This window comes from Hydractinia symbiolongicarpus, chromosome 3, assembly GCF_029227915.1.
Source record: "Hydractinia symbiolongicarpus strain clone_291-10 chromosome 3, HSymV2.1, whole genome shotgun sequence".
In the NCBI taxonomy this organism is placed as follows: domain Eukaryota; kingdom Metazoa; phylum Cnidaria; class Hydrozoa; order Anthoathecata; family Hydractiniidae; genus Hydractinia; species Hydractinia symbiolongicarpus.
Window position 1 is genome coordinate 8,856,637 of NC_079877.1, and position 9,916 is coordinate 8,866,552.

The following is a 9,916-nucleotide window of genomic DNA, read 5'->3' on the forward strand; positions in this document are numbered from 1 at the left end:
TAGTTTAGTATTGCGAACAGCACTCGAACTATGACCTTTTTACCATTTCCAGGGGGATTAGCTCACATGGTAGAGCGCTCGCTTTGCATGCGAGAGGTACCGGGATCGATGCCCGGATCCTCCAAGCCGATGTTTTTAATTTATTTATTTTTATACTAATTTCAGTAGTTGCCAATGGTCATAAGAGGATTTATGATGCTCCTAAGATTACCTGGTATTAATAATAATAATAATAATACTAAACCGCGCTGCATATGTCTAGAGCATTTCTTGCTGTTTAATTTCGCATTGACAGTATACACAGTTTCAGCTTTTAACATGATCGACCGTGTGGCATTCGGGCATTGACGCCGTCGCGAACATATTATTTAAATATGAACTCGTCCTCGGTAGTATAGTGGTAAGTATCCCCGCCTGTCACGCGGGAGACCGGGGTTCGATTCCCCGCCGGGGAGGTTCTTTTTATCTTGTCAATGTTTCGTTTCACGTCAGTAGCGTTCGCGGGACTGTCCGGGAATACAGATTTACGCCCGGTTAGCTCAGTCGGTAGAGCATCAGACTTTTAATCTGAGGGTCGCGGGTTCGAGTCCCTCATCGGGCGTAACAATTATTTGGTACGATGGTGAACTAACTTTCACCACAATGTCTTGTCGAAAGAGGATGAATAACGTAACATTTGCGGAGTGGCAAAGGCGAAGCAAACTTGATGGGGAACTAGCTCAGATGGTAGAGCGCTCGCTTAGCATGCGAGAGGTACCGGGATCGATGCCCGGGTTTCCATAGGCGTAAAATAAATGAAATTTGCGCAGAGCAATTTGCAGCAGCGTTCGTGTCATGTCGGGATGGCCGAGCGGTCTATGGCGCCAGACTCAAGACAAAATGTTCTTCCACTCATCGCGTGGAGAATTCTGGTCCTCGAATGAGGGCGTGGGTTCGAATCCCACTTCCGACAACTTTTCCCTGCCACACAAAATTTTAGGCCTAAAATGCAAGTCCACCGAGCCGGATTTGAACCAGCGACCTAAGGATGCCTGAGTGGTATAAGTTCGTCTACAGTCCTCCGCTCTACCAACTGAGCTATCGGTGGATGTAGCATCGTACATTTCTTGTGCAGGACTATGCAGGTCATGTCACGTTTGTAGTATGACGTGGTTTTTAAAATGATGCGATAGCTCGCACGTAGCAGAGGGTGGTTTCGATCCACCGACCTCTGGGTTATGGGCCCAGCACGCTTCCTCTGCGCCACTCTGCTGAAGGTAGGTAAGCTGAAATGTGTCTGATGTAAGGTGTAGTTTAGTATTGCGAACAGCACTCGAACTATGACCTTTTTACCATTTCCAGGGGGATTAGCTCACATGGTAGAGCGCTCGCTTTGCATGCGAGAGGTACCGGGATCGATGCCCGGATCCTCCAAGACGATGTTTTTGATTTATTTATTTTTATACTAATTTCAGTAGTTGCCAATGGTCATAAGAGGATTTATGATGCTCCTAAGATTACCTGGTATTAATAATAATAATAACAATACTAAACCGCGCTGCATATGTCTAGAGCATTTCTTGCTGTTTAATTTCGCATTGACAGTATACACAGTTTCAGCTTTTAACATGATCGACCGTGTGGCATTCGGGCATTGACGCCGTCGCGAACATATTATTTAAATATGAACTCGTCCTCGGTAGTATAGTGGTAAGTATCCCCGCCTGTCACGCGGGAGACCGGGGTTCGATTCCCCGCCGGGGAGGTTCTTTTTATCTTGTCAATGTTTCGTTTCACGTCAGTAGCGTTCGCGGGACTGTCCGGGAATACAGATTTACGCCCGGTTAGCTCAGTCGGTAGAGCATCAGACTTTTAATCTGAGGGTCGCGGGTTCGAGTCCCTCATCGGGCGTAACAATTATTTGGTACGATGGTGAACTAACTTTCACCACAATGTCTTGTCGAAAGAGGATGAATAACGTAACATTTGCGGAGTGGCAAAGGCGAAGCAAACTTGATGGGGAACTAGCTCAGATGGTAGAGCGCTCGCTTAGCATGCGAGAGGTACCGGGATCGATGCCCGGGTTCTCCAATACCTTTTCCATAGGCGTAAAATAAATAAAATTTGCGCAGAGCAATTTGCAGCAGCGTTCGTGTCATGTCGGGATGGCCGAGCGGTCTATAGCGCCAGACTCAAGACAAAATGTTCTTCCACTCATTGCGTGGAGAATTCTGGTCCTCGAATGAGGGCGTGGGTTCGAATCCCACTTCCGACAACTTTTCCCTGCCACACAAAATTTTAGGCCTAAAATGCAAGTCCACCGAGCCGGATTTGAACCAGCGACCTAAGGATGCCTGAGTGGTATAAGTTCGTCTACAGTCCTCCGCTCTACCAACTGAGCTATCGGTGGATGTAGCATCGTACAGTTCTTGTGCAGGACTATGCAGGTCATGTCACGTTTGTAGTATGACGTGGTTTTTAAAATGACGCGATAGCTCGCACGTAGCAGAGGGTGGTTTCGATCCACCGACCTCTGGGTTATGGGCCAAGCACGCTTCCTCTGCGCCACTCTGCTGAAGGTAGGTAAGCTGAAATGTGTCTGATGTAAGGTGTAGTTTAGTATTGCGAACAGCACTCGAACTATGACCTTTTTACCATTTCCAGGGGGATTAGCTCACATGGTAGAGCGCTCGCTTTGCATGCGAGAGGTACCGGGATCGATGCCCGGATCCTCCAAGCCGATGTTTTTAATTTATTTATTTTTATACTAATTTCAGTAGTTGCCAATGGTCATAAGAGGATTTATGATGCTCCTAAGATTACCTGGTATTAATAATAATAATAATAATACTAAACCGCGCTGCATATGTCTAGAGCATTTCTTGCTGTTTAATTTCGCATTGACAGTATACACAGTTTCAGCTTTTAACATGATCGACCGTGTGGCATTCGGGCATTGACGCCGTCGCGAACATATTATTTAAATATGAACTCGTCCTCGGTAGTATAGTGGTAAGTATCCCCGCCTGTCACGCGGGAGACCGGGGTTCGATTCCCCGCCGGGGAGGTTCTTTTTATCTTGTCAATGTTTCGTTTCACGTCAGTAGCGTTCGCGGGACTGTCCGGGAATACAGATTTACGCCCGGTTAGCTCAGTCGGTAGAGCATCAGACTTTTAATCTGAGGGTCGCGGGTTCGAGTCCCTCATCGGGCGTAACAATTATTTGGTACGATGGTGAACTAACTTTCACCACAATGTCTTGTCGAAAGAGGATGAATAACGTAACATTTGCGGAGTGGCAAAGGCGAAGCAAACTTGATGGGGAACTAGCTCAAATGGTAGAGCGCTCGCTTAGCATGCGAGAGGTACCGGGATCGATGCCCGGGTTTCCATAGGCGTAAAATAAATGAAATTTGCGCAGAGCAATTTGCAGCAGCGTTCGTGTCATGTCGGGATGGCCGAGCGGTCTATGGCGCCAGACTCAAGACAAAATGTTCTTCCACTCATCGCGTGGAGAATTCTGGTCCTCGAATGAGGGCGTGGGTTCGAATCCCACTTCCGACAACTTTTCCCTGCCACACAAAATTTTAGGCCTAAAATGCAAGTCCACCGAGCCGGATTTGAACCAGCGACCTAAGGATGCCTGAGTGGTATAAGTTCGTCTACAGTCCTCCGCTCTACCAACTGAGCTATCGGTGGATGTAGCATCGTACATTTCTTGTGCAGGACTATGCAGGTCATGTCACGTTTGTAGTATGACGTGGTTTTTAAAATGATGCGATAGCTCGCACGTAGCAGAGGGTGGTTTCGATCCACCGACCTCTGGGTTATGGGCCCAGCACGCTTCCTCTGCGCCACTCTGCTGAAGGTAGGTAAGCTGAAATGTGTCTGATGTAAGGTGTAGTTTAGTATTGCGAACAGCACTCGAACTATGACCTTTTTACCATTTCCAGGGGGATTAGCTCACATGGTAGAGCGCTCGCTTTGCATGCGAGAGGTACCGGGATCGATGCCCGGATCCTCCAAGACGATGTTTTTGATTTATTTATTTTTATACTAATTTCAGTAGTTGCCAATGGTCATAAGAGGATTTATGATGCTCCTAAGATTACCTGGTATTAATAATAATAATAATAATACTAAACCGCGCTGCATATGTCTAGAGCATTTCTTGCTGTTTAATTTCGCATTGACAGTATACACAGTTTCAGCTTTTAACATGATCGACCGTGTGGCATTCGGGCATTGACGCCATCGCGAACATATTATTTAAATATGAACTCGTCCTCGGTAGTATAGTGGTAAGTATCCCCGCCTGTCACGCGGGAGACCGGGGTTCGATTCCCCGCCGGGGAGGTTCTTTTTATCTTGTCAATGTTTCGTTTCACGTCAGTAGCGTTCGCGGGACTGTCCGGGAATACAGATTTACGCCCGGTTAGCTCAGTCGGTAGAGCATCAGACTTTTAATCTGAGGGTCGCGGGTTCGAGTCCCTCATCGGGCGTAACAATTATTTGGTACGATGGTGAACTAACTTTCACCACAATGTCTTGTCGAAAGAGGATGAATAACGTAACATTTGCGGAGTGGCAAAGGCGAAGCAAACTTGATGGGGAACTAGCTCAGATGGTAGAGCGCTCGCTTAGCATGCGAGAGGTACCGGGATCGATGCCCGGGTTCTCCAATGCCTTTTCCATAGGCGTAAAATAAATGAAATTTGCGCAGAGCAATTTGCAGCAGCGTTCGTGTCATGTCGGGATGGCCGAGCGGTCTAAGGCGCCAGACTCAAGACAAAATGTTCTTCCACTCATCGCGTGGAGAATTCTGGTCCTCGAATGAGGGCGTGGGTTCGAATCCCACTTCCGACAACTTTTCCCTGCCACACAAAATTTTAGGCCTAAAATGCAAGTCCACCGAGCCGGATTTGAACCAGCGACCTAAGGATGCCTGAGTGGTATAAGTTCGTCTACAGTCCTCCGCTCTACCAACTGAGCTATCGGTGGATGTAGCATCGTACAGTTCTTGTGCAGGACTATGCAGGTCATGTCACGTTTGTAGTATGACGTGGTTTTTAAAATGATGCGATAGCTCGCACGTAGCAGAGGGTGGTTTCGATCCACCGACCTCTGGGTTATGGGCCCAGCACGCTTCCTCTGCGCCACTCTGCTGAAGGTAGGTAAGCTGAAATGTGTCTGATGTAAGGTGTAGTTTAGTATTGCAAACAGCACTCGAACTATGACCTTTTTACCATTTCCAGGGGGATTAGCTCACATGGTAGAGCGCTCGCTTTGCATGCGAGAGGTACCGGGATCGATGCCCGGATCCTCCAAGACGATGTTTTTAATTTATTTATTTTTATACTAATTTCAGTAGTTGCCAATGGTCATAAGAGGATTTATGATGCTCCTAAGATTACCTGGTATTAATAATAATAATAATAATACTAAACCGCGCTGCATATGTCCAGAGCATTTCTTGCTGTTTAATTTCGCATTGACAGTATACACAGTTTCAGCTTTTAACATGATCGACCGTGTGGCATTCGGGCATTGACGCCATCGCGAACATATTATTTAAATATGAACTCGTCCTCGGTGGTATAGTGGTAAGTATCCCCGCCTGTCACGTGGGAGACCGGGGTTCGATTCCCCGCCGGGGAGGTTCTTTTTATCTTGTCAATGTTTCGTTTCACGTCAGTAGCGTTCGCGGGACTGTCCGGGAATACAGATTTACGCCCGGTTAGCTCAGTCGGTAGAGCATCAGACTTTTAATCTGAGGGTCGCGGGTTCGAGTCCCTCATCGGGCGTAACAATTACTTGGTACGATGGTGAACTAACTTTCACCACAATGTCTTGTCGAAAGAGGATGAATAACGTAACATTTGCGGAGTGGCAAAGGCGAAGCAAACTTGATGGGGAACTAGCTCAGATGGTAGAGCGCTCGCTTAGCATGCGAGAGGTACCGGGATCGATGCCCGGGTTCTCCAATGCCTTTTCCATAGGCGTAAAATAAATGAAATTTGCGCAGAGCAATTTGCAGCAGCGTTCGTGTCATGTCGGGATGGCCGAGCGGTCTAAGGCGCCAGACTCAAGACAAAATGTTCTTCCACTCATCGCGTGGAGAATTCTGGTCCTCGAATGAGGGCGTGGGTTCGAATCCCACTTCCGACAACTTTTCCCTGCCACACAAAATTTTAGGCCTAAAATGCAAGTCCACCGAGCCGGATTTGAACCAGCGACCTAAGGATGCCTGAGTGGTATAAGTTCGTCTACAGTCCTCCGCTCTACCAACTGAGCTATCGGTGGATGTAGCATCGTACAGTTCTTGTGCAGGACTATGCAGGTCATGTCACGTTTGTAGTATGACGTGGTTTTTAAAATGATGCGATAGCTCGCACGTAGCAGAGGGTGGTTTCGATCCACCGACCTCTGGGTTATGGGCCCAGCACGCTTCCTCTGCGCCACTCTGCTGAAGGTAGGTAAGCTGAAATGTGTCTGATGTAAGGTGTAGTTTAGTATTGCGAACAGCACTCGAACTATGACCTTTTTACCATTTCCAGGGGGATTAGCTCACATGGTAGAGCGCTCGCTTTGCATGCGAGAGGTACCGGGATCGATGCCCGGATCCTCCAAGACGATGTTTCTAATTTATTTAATTTTATACTAATTTCAGTAGTTGCCAATGGTCATAAGAGGATTTATGATGCTCCTAAGATTACCTGGTATTAATAATAATAATAATAATACTAAACCGCGCTGCATATGTCTAGAGCATTTCTTGCTGTTTAATTTCGCATTGACAGTATACACAGTTTCAGCTTTTAACATGATCGACCGTGTGGCATTCGGGCATTGACGCCATCGCAAACATATTATTTAAATATGAACTCGTCCTCGGTAGTATAGTGGTAAGTATCCCCGCCTGTCACGCGGGAGACCGGGGTTCGATTCCCCGCCGGGGAGGTTCTTTTTATCTTGTCAATGTTTCGTTTCACGTCAGTAGCGTTCGCGGGACTGTCCGGGAATACAGATTTACGCCCGGTTAGCTCAGTCGGTAGAGCATCAGACTTTTAATCTGAGGGTCGCGGGTTCGAGTCCCTCATCGGGCGTAACAATTATTTGGTACGATGGTGAACTAACTTTCACCACAATGTCTTGTCGAAAGAGGATGAATAACGTAACATTTGCGGAGTGGCAAAGGCGAAGCAAACTTGATGGGGAACTAGCTCAGATGGTAGAGCGCTTGCTTAGCATGCGAGAGGTACCGGGATCGATGCCCGGGTTCTCCAATGCCTTTTCCATAGGCGTAAAATAAATGAAATTTGCGCAGAGCAATTTGCAGCAGCGTTCGTGTCATGTCGGGATGGCCGAGCGGTCTAAGGCGCCAGACTCAAGACAAAATGTTCTTCCACTCATCGCGTGGAGAATTCTGGTCCTCGAATGAGGGCGTGGGTTCGAATCCCACTTCCGACAACTTTTCCCTGCCACACAAAATTTTAGGCCTAAAATGCAAGTCCACCGAGCCGGATTTGAACCAACGACCTAAGGATGCCTGAGTGGTATAAGTTCGTCTACAGTCCTCCGCTCTACCAACTGAGCTATCGGTGGATGTAGCATCGTACAGTTCTTGTGCAGGACTATGCAGGTCATGTCACGTTTGTAGTATGACGTGGTTTTTAAAATGATGCGATAGCTCGCACGTAGCAGAGGGTGGTTTCGATCCACCGACCTCTGGGTTATGGGCCCAGCACGCTTCCTCTGCGCCACTCTGCTGAAGGTAGGTAAGCTGAAATGTGTCTGATGTAAGGTGTAGTTTAGTATTGCGAACAGCACTCGAACTATGACCTTTTTACCATTTCCAGGGGGATTAGCTCACATGGTAGAGCGCTCGCTTTGCATGCGAGAGGTACCGGGATCGATGCCCGGATCCTCCAAGACGATGTTTTTAATTTATTTATTTTTATACTAATTTCAGTAGTTGCCAATGGTCATAAGAGGATTTATGATGCTTCTAAGATTACCTGGTATTAATAATAATAATAATAATACTAAACCGCGCTGCATATGTCTAGAGCATTTCTTGCTGTTTAATTTCGCATTGACAGTATACACAGTTTCAGCTTTTAACATGATCGACCGTGTGGCATTCGGGCATTGACGCCATCGCGAACATATTATTTAAATATGAACTCGTCCTCGGTAGTATAGTGGTAAGTATCCCCGCCTGTCACGCGGGAGACCGGGGTTCGATTCCCCGCCGGGGAGGTTCTTTTTATCTTGTCAATGTTTCGTTTCACGTCAGTAGCGTTCGCGGGACTGTCCGGGAATACAGATTTACGCCCGGTTAGCTCAGTCGGTAGAGCATCAGACTTTTAATCTGAGGGTCGCGGGTTCGAGTCCCTCATCGGGCGTAACAATTATTTGGTACGATGGTGAACTAACTTTCACCACAATGTCTTGTCGAAAGAGGATGAATAACGTAACATTTGCGGAGTGGCAAAGGCGAAGCAAACTTGATGGGGAACTAGCTCAGATGGTAGAGCGCTCGCTTAGCATGCGAGAGGTACCGGGATCGATGCCCGGGTTCTCCAATGCCTTTTCCATAGGCGTAAAATAAATGAAATTTGCGCAGAGCAATTTGCAGCAGCGTTCGTGTCATGTCGGGATGGCCGAGCGGTCTAAGGCGCCAGACTCAAGACAAAATGTTCTTCCACTCATCGCGTGGAGAATTCTGGTCCTCGAATGAGGGCGTGGGTTCGAATCCCACTTCCGACAACTTTTCCCTGCCACACAAAATTTTAGGCCTAAAATGCAAATCCACCGAGCCGGATTTGAACCAGCGACCTAAGGATGCCTGAGTGGTATAAGTTCGTCTACAGTCCTCCGCTCTACCAACTGAGCTATCGGTGGATGTAGCATCGTACAGTTCTTGTGCAGGACTATGCAGGTCATGTCACGTTTGTAGTATGACGTGGTTTTTAAAATGATGCGATAGCTCGCACGTAGCAGAGGGTGGTTTCGATCCACCGACGTCTGGGTTATGGGCCCAGCACGCTTCCTCTGCGCCACTCTGCTGAAGGTAGGTAAGCTGAAATGTGTCTGATGTAAGGTGTAGTTTAGTATTGCGAACAGCACTCGAACTATGACCTTTTTACCATTTCCAGGGGGATTAGCTCACATGGTAGAGCGCTCGCTTTGCATGCGAGAGGTACCGGGATCGATGCCCGGATCCTCCAAGACGATGTTTTTAATTTATTTATTTTTATACTAATTTCAGTAGTTGCCAATGGTCATAAGAGGATTTATGATGCTCCTAAGATTACCTGGTATTAATAATAATAATAATAATACTAAACCGCGCTGCATATGTCTAGAGCATTTCTTGCTGTTTAATTTCGCATTGACAGTATACACAGTTTCAGCTTTTAACATGATCGACCGTGTGGCATTCGGGCATTGACGCCATCGCGAACATATTATTTAAATATGAACTCGTCCTCGGTAGTATAGTGGTAAGTATCCCCGCCTGTCACGCGGGAGACCGGGGTTCGATTCCCCGCCGGGGAGGTTCTTTTTATCTTGTCAATGTTTCGTTTCACGTCAGTAGCGTTCGCGGGACTGTCCGGGAATACAGATTTACGCCCGGTTAGCTCAGTCGGCAGAGCATCAGACTTTTAATCTGAGGGTCGCGGGTTCGAGTCCCTCATCGGGCGTAACAATTATTTGGTACGATGGTGAACTAACTTTCACCACAATGTCTTGTCGAAAGAGGATGAATAACGTAACATTTGCGGAGTGGCAAAGGCGAAGCAAACTTGATGGGGAACTAGCTTAGATGGTAGAGCGCTCGCTTAGCATGCGAGAGGTACCGGGATCGATGCCCGGGTTCTCCAATGCCTTTTCCATAGGCGTAAAATAAATGAAATTTGCGCAGAGCAAT

At 47.3% G+C, this 9,916-nt stretch overlaps 43 non-coding genes across 43 annotated transcripts; 36 read left to right on the forward strand and 7 right to left on the reverse strand.

Annotated features, from left to right (window-relative positions):
* Positions 1–51: 51 nt before the first annotated feature.
* Positions 52–124, forward strand: Trnaa-ugc (transfer RNA alanine (anticodon UGC)). Its single transcript has one exon. It is a non-coding gene; the product is annotated as a tRNA-Ala (tRNA).
* A 259-nt stretch (positions 125–383) lies between these two features.
* On the forward strand, positions 384–455 carry Trnad-guc (transfer RNA aspartic acid (anticodon GUC)). The gene has a single exon. It is a non-coding gene; the product is annotated as a tRNA-Asp (tRNA).
* A 73-nt stretch (positions 456–528) lies between these two features.
* Positions 529–601, forward strand: Trnak-uuu (transfer RNA lysine (anticodon UUU)). The gene has a single exon. It is a non-coding gene; the product is annotated as a tRNA-Lys (tRNA).
* A 235-nt stretch (positions 602–836) lies between these two features.
* Positions 837–952, forward strand: Trnal-caa (transfer RNA leucine (anticodon CAA)). The gene is made up of 2 exons: positions 837–874; positions 907–952. It is a non-coding gene; the product is annotated as a tRNA-Leu (tRNA).
* A 41-nt stretch (positions 953–993) lies between these two features.
* On the reverse strand, positions 994–1,087 carry Trnay-gua (transfer RNA tyrosine (anticodon GUA)). Its single transcript has 2 exons — positions 1,051–1,087; positions 994–1,029 (listed from the first exon to the last, which is right to left on the reverse strand). It is a non-coding gene; the product is annotated as a tRNA-Tyr (tRNA).
* Positions 1,088–1,340: 253 nt separating this feature from the next.
* On the forward strand, positions 1,341–1,413 carry Trnaa-ugc (transfer RNA alanine (anticodon UGC)). The gene has a single exon. It is a non-coding gene; the product is annotated as a tRNA-Ala (tRNA).
* A 259-nt stretch (positions 1,414–1,672) lies between these two features.
* On the forward strand, positions 1,673–1,744 carry Trnad-guc (transfer RNA aspartic acid (anticodon GUC)). Its single transcript has one exon. It is a non-coding gene; the product is annotated as a tRNA-Asp (tRNA).
* A 73-nt stretch (positions 1,745–1,817) lies between these two features.
* Trnak-uuu (transfer RNA lysine (anticodon UUU)) lies at positions 1,818–1,890 on the forward strand. Its single transcript has one exon. It is a non-coding gene; the product is annotated as a tRNA-Lys (tRNA).
* A 107-nt stretch (positions 1,891–1,997) lies between these two features.
* Trnaa-agc (transfer RNA alanine (anticodon AGC)) lies at positions 1,998–2,070 on the forward strand. Its single transcript has one exon. It is a non-coding gene; the product is annotated as a tRNA-Ala (tRNA).
* A 225-nt stretch (positions 2,071–2,295) lies between these two features.
* On the reverse strand, positions 2,296–2,389 carry Trnay-gua (transfer RNA tyrosine (anticodon GUA)). Its single transcript has 2 exons — positions 2,353–2,389; positions 2,296–2,331 (listed from the first exon to the last, which is right to left on the reverse strand). It is a non-coding gene; the product is annotated as a tRNA-Tyr (tRNA).
* A 253-nt stretch (positions 2,390–2,642) lies between these two features.
* Positions 2,643–2,715, forward strand: Trnaa-ugc (transfer RNA alanine (anticodon UGC)). The gene has a single exon. It is a non-coding gene; the product is annotated as a tRNA-Ala (tRNA).
* Positions 2,716–2,974: 259 nt separating this feature from the next.
* Trnad-guc (transfer RNA aspartic acid (anticodon GUC)) lies at positions 2,975–3,046 on the forward strand. The gene has a single exon. It is a non-coding gene; the product is annotated as a tRNA-Asp (tRNA).
* A 73-nt stretch (positions 3,047–3,119) lies between these two features.
* Trnak-uuu (transfer RNA lysine (anticodon UUU)) lies at positions 3,120–3,192 on the forward strand. The gene has a single exon. It is a non-coding gene; the product is annotated as a tRNA-Lys (tRNA).
* A 235-nt stretch (positions 3,193–3,427) lies between these two features.
* Trnal-caa (transfer RNA leucine (anticodon CAA)) lies at positions 3,428–3,543 on the forward strand. Its single transcript has 2 exons — positions 3,428–3,465; positions 3,498–3,543. It is a non-coding gene; the product is annotated as a tRNA-Leu (tRNA).
* A 41-nt stretch (positions 3,544–3,584) lies between these two features.
* Positions 3,585–3,678, reverse strand: Trnay-gua (transfer RNA tyrosine (anticodon GUA)). The gene is made up of 2 exons: positions 3,642–3,678; positions 3,585–3,620 (listed from the first exon to the last, which is right to left on the reverse strand). It is a non-coding gene; the product is annotated as a tRNA-Tyr (tRNA).
* Positions 3,679–3,931: 253 nt separating this feature from the next.
* Positions 3,932–4,004, forward strand: Trnaa-ugc (transfer RNA alanine (anticodon UGC)). The gene has a single exon. It is a non-coding gene; the product is annotated as a tRNA-Ala (tRNA).
* A 259-nt stretch (positions 4,005–4,263) lies between these two features.
* Positions 4,264–4,335, forward strand: Trnad-guc (transfer RNA aspartic acid (anticodon GUC)). Its single transcript has one exon. It is a non-coding gene; the product is annotated as a tRNA-Asp (tRNA).
* A 73-nt stretch (positions 4,336–4,408) lies between these two features.
* Trnak-uuu (transfer RNA lysine (anticodon UUU)) lies at positions 4,409–4,481 on the forward strand. The gene has a single exon. It is a non-coding gene; the product is annotated as a tRNA-Lys (tRNA).
* Positions 4,482–4,588: 107 nt separating this feature from the next.
* On the forward strand, positions 4,589–4,661 carry Trnaa-agc (transfer RNA alanine (anticodon AGC)). The gene has a single exon. It is a non-coding gene; the product is annotated as a tRNA-Ala (tRNA).
* A 68-nt stretch (positions 4,662–4,729) lies between these two features.
* On the forward strand, positions 4,730–4,845 carry Trnal-caa (transfer RNA leucine (anticodon CAA)). The gene is made up of 2 exons: positions 4,730–4,767; positions 4,800–4,845. It is a non-coding gene; the product is annotated as a tRNA-Leu (tRNA).
* Positions 4,846–4,886: 41 nt separating this feature from the next.
* Trnay-gua (transfer RNA tyrosine (anticodon GUA)) lies at positions 4,887–4,980 on the reverse strand. Its single transcript has 2 exons — positions 4,944–4,980; positions 4,887–4,922 (listed from the first exon to the last, which is right to left on the reverse strand). It is a non-coding gene; the product is annotated as a tRNA-Tyr (tRNA).
* Positions 4,981–5,233: 253 nt separating this feature from the next.
* On the forward strand, positions 5,234–5,306 carry Trnaa-ugc (transfer RNA alanine (anticodon UGC)). The gene has a single exon. It is a non-coding gene; the product is annotated as a tRNA-Ala (tRNA).
* Positions 5,307–5,565: 259 nt separating this feature from the next.
* Positions 5,566–5,637, forward strand: Trnad-guc (transfer RNA aspartic acid (anticodon GUC)). The gene has a single exon. It is a non-coding gene; the product is annotated as a tRNA-Asp (tRNA).
* A 73-nt stretch (positions 5,638–5,710) lies between these two features.
* On the forward strand, positions 5,711–5,783 carry Trnak-uuu (transfer RNA lysine (anticodon UUU)). Its single transcript has one exon. It is a non-coding gene; the product is annotated as a tRNA-Lys (tRNA).
* A 107-nt stretch (positions 5,784–5,890) lies between these two features.
* Positions 5,891–5,963, forward strand: Trnaa-agc (transfer RNA alanine (anticodon AGC)). Its single transcript has one exon. It is a non-coding gene; the product is annotated as a tRNA-Ala (tRNA).
* Positions 5,964–6,031: 68 nt separating this feature from the next.
* On the forward strand, positions 6,032–6,147 carry Trnal-caa (transfer RNA leucine (anticodon CAA)). The gene is made up of 2 exons: positions 6,032–6,069; positions 6,102–6,147. It is a non-coding gene; the product is annotated as a tRNA-Leu (tRNA).
* A 41-nt stretch (positions 6,148–6,188) lies between these two features.
* Positions 6,189–6,282, reverse strand: Trnay-gua (transfer RNA tyrosine (anticodon GUA)). Its single transcript has 2 exons — positions 6,246–6,282; positions 6,189–6,224 (listed from the first exon to the last, which is right to left on the reverse strand). It is a non-coding gene; the product is annotated as a tRNA-Tyr (tRNA).
* A 253-nt stretch (positions 6,283–6,535) lies between these two features.
* On the forward strand, positions 6,536–6,608 carry Trnaa-ugc (transfer RNA alanine (anticodon UGC)). The gene has a single exon. It is a non-coding gene; the product is annotated as a tRNA-Ala (tRNA).
* A 259-nt stretch (positions 6,609–6,867) lies between these two features.
* On the forward strand, positions 6,868–6,939 carry Trnad-guc (transfer RNA aspartic acid (anticodon GUC)). Its single transcript has one exon. It is a non-coding gene; the product is annotated as a tRNA-Asp (tRNA).
* A 73-nt stretch (positions 6,940–7,012) lies between these two features.
* Positions 7,013–7,085, forward strand: Trnak-uuu (transfer RNA lysine (anticodon UUU)). The gene has a single exon. It is a non-coding gene; the product is annotated as a tRNA-Lys (tRNA).
* Positions 7,086–7,192: 107 nt separating this feature from the next.
* Positions 7,193–7,265, forward strand: Trnaa-agc (transfer RNA alanine (anticodon AGC)). The gene has a single exon. It is a non-coding gene; the product is annotated as a tRNA-Ala (tRNA).
* A 68-nt stretch (positions 7,266–7,333) lies between these two features.
* Positions 7,334–7,449, forward strand: Trnal-caa (transfer RNA leucine (anticodon CAA)). The gene is made up of 2 exons: positions 7,334–7,371; positions 7,404–7,449. It is a non-coding gene; the product is annotated as a tRNA-Leu (tRNA).
* Positions 7,450–7,490: 41 nt separating this feature from the next.
* Trnay-gua (transfer RNA tyrosine (anticodon GUA)) lies at positions 7,491–7,584 on the reverse strand. Its single transcript has 2 exons — positions 7,548–7,584; positions 7,491–7,526 (listed from the first exon to the last, which is right to left on the reverse strand). It is a non-coding gene; the product is annotated as a tRNA-Tyr (tRNA).
* A 253-nt stretch (positions 7,585–7,837) lies between these two features.
* Positions 7,838–7,910, forward strand: Trnaa-ugc (transfer RNA alanine (anticodon UGC)). Its single transcript has one exon. It is a non-coding gene; the product is annotated as a tRNA-Ala (tRNA).
* A 259-nt stretch (positions 7,911–8,169) lies between these two features.
* Positions 8,170–8,241, forward strand: Trnad-guc (transfer RNA aspartic acid (anticodon GUC)). Its single transcript has one exon. It is a non-coding gene; the product is annotated as a tRNA-Asp (tRNA).
* Positions 8,242–8,314: 73 nt separating this feature from the next.
* Trnak-uuu (transfer RNA lysine (anticodon UUU)) lies at positions 8,315–8,387 on the forward strand. The gene has a single exon. It is a non-coding gene; the product is annotated as a tRNA-Lys (tRNA).
* Positions 8,388–8,494: 107 nt separating this feature from the next.
* Trnaa-agc (transfer RNA alanine (anticodon AGC)) lies at positions 8,495–8,567 on the forward strand. The gene has a single exon. It is a non-coding gene; the product is annotated as a tRNA-Ala (tRNA).
* A 68-nt stretch (positions 8,568–8,635) lies between these two features.
* On the forward strand, positions 8,636–8,751 carry Trnal-caa (transfer RNA leucine (anticodon CAA)). Its single transcript has 2 exons — positions 8,636–8,673; positions 8,706–8,751. It is a non-coding gene; the product is annotated as a tRNA-Leu (tRNA).
* Positions 8,752–8,792: 41 nt separating this feature from the next.
* Trnay-gua (transfer RNA tyrosine (anticodon GUA)) lies at positions 8,793–8,886 on the reverse strand. Its single transcript has 2 exons — positions 8,850–8,886; positions 8,793–8,828 (listed from the first exon to the last, which is right to left on the reverse strand). It is a non-coding gene; the product is annotated as a tRNA-Tyr (tRNA).
* A 253-nt stretch (positions 8,887–9,139) lies between these two features.
* On the forward strand, positions 9,140–9,212 carry Trnaa-ugc (transfer RNA alanine (anticodon UGC)). The gene has a single exon. It is a non-coding gene; the product is annotated as a tRNA-Ala (tRNA).
* A 259-nt stretch (positions 9,213–9,471) lies between these two features.
* Positions 9,472–9,543, forward strand: Trnad-guc (transfer RNA aspartic acid (anticodon GUC)). The gene has a single exon. It is a non-coding gene; the product is annotated as a tRNA-Asp (tRNA).
* A 73-nt stretch (positions 9,544–9,616) lies between these two features.
* Trnak-uuu (transfer RNA lysine (anticodon UUU)) lies at positions 9,617–9,689 on the forward strand. Its single transcript has one exon. It is a non-coding gene; the product is annotated as a tRNA-Lys (tRNA).
* Positions 9,690–9,796: 107 nt separating this feature from the next.
* On the forward strand, positions 9,797–9,869 carry Trnaa-agc (transfer RNA alanine (anticodon AGC)). The gene has a single exon. It is a non-coding gene; the product is annotated as a tRNA-Ala (tRNA).
* The last annotated feature ends 47 nt before the right edge of the window (positions 9,870–9,916 follow it).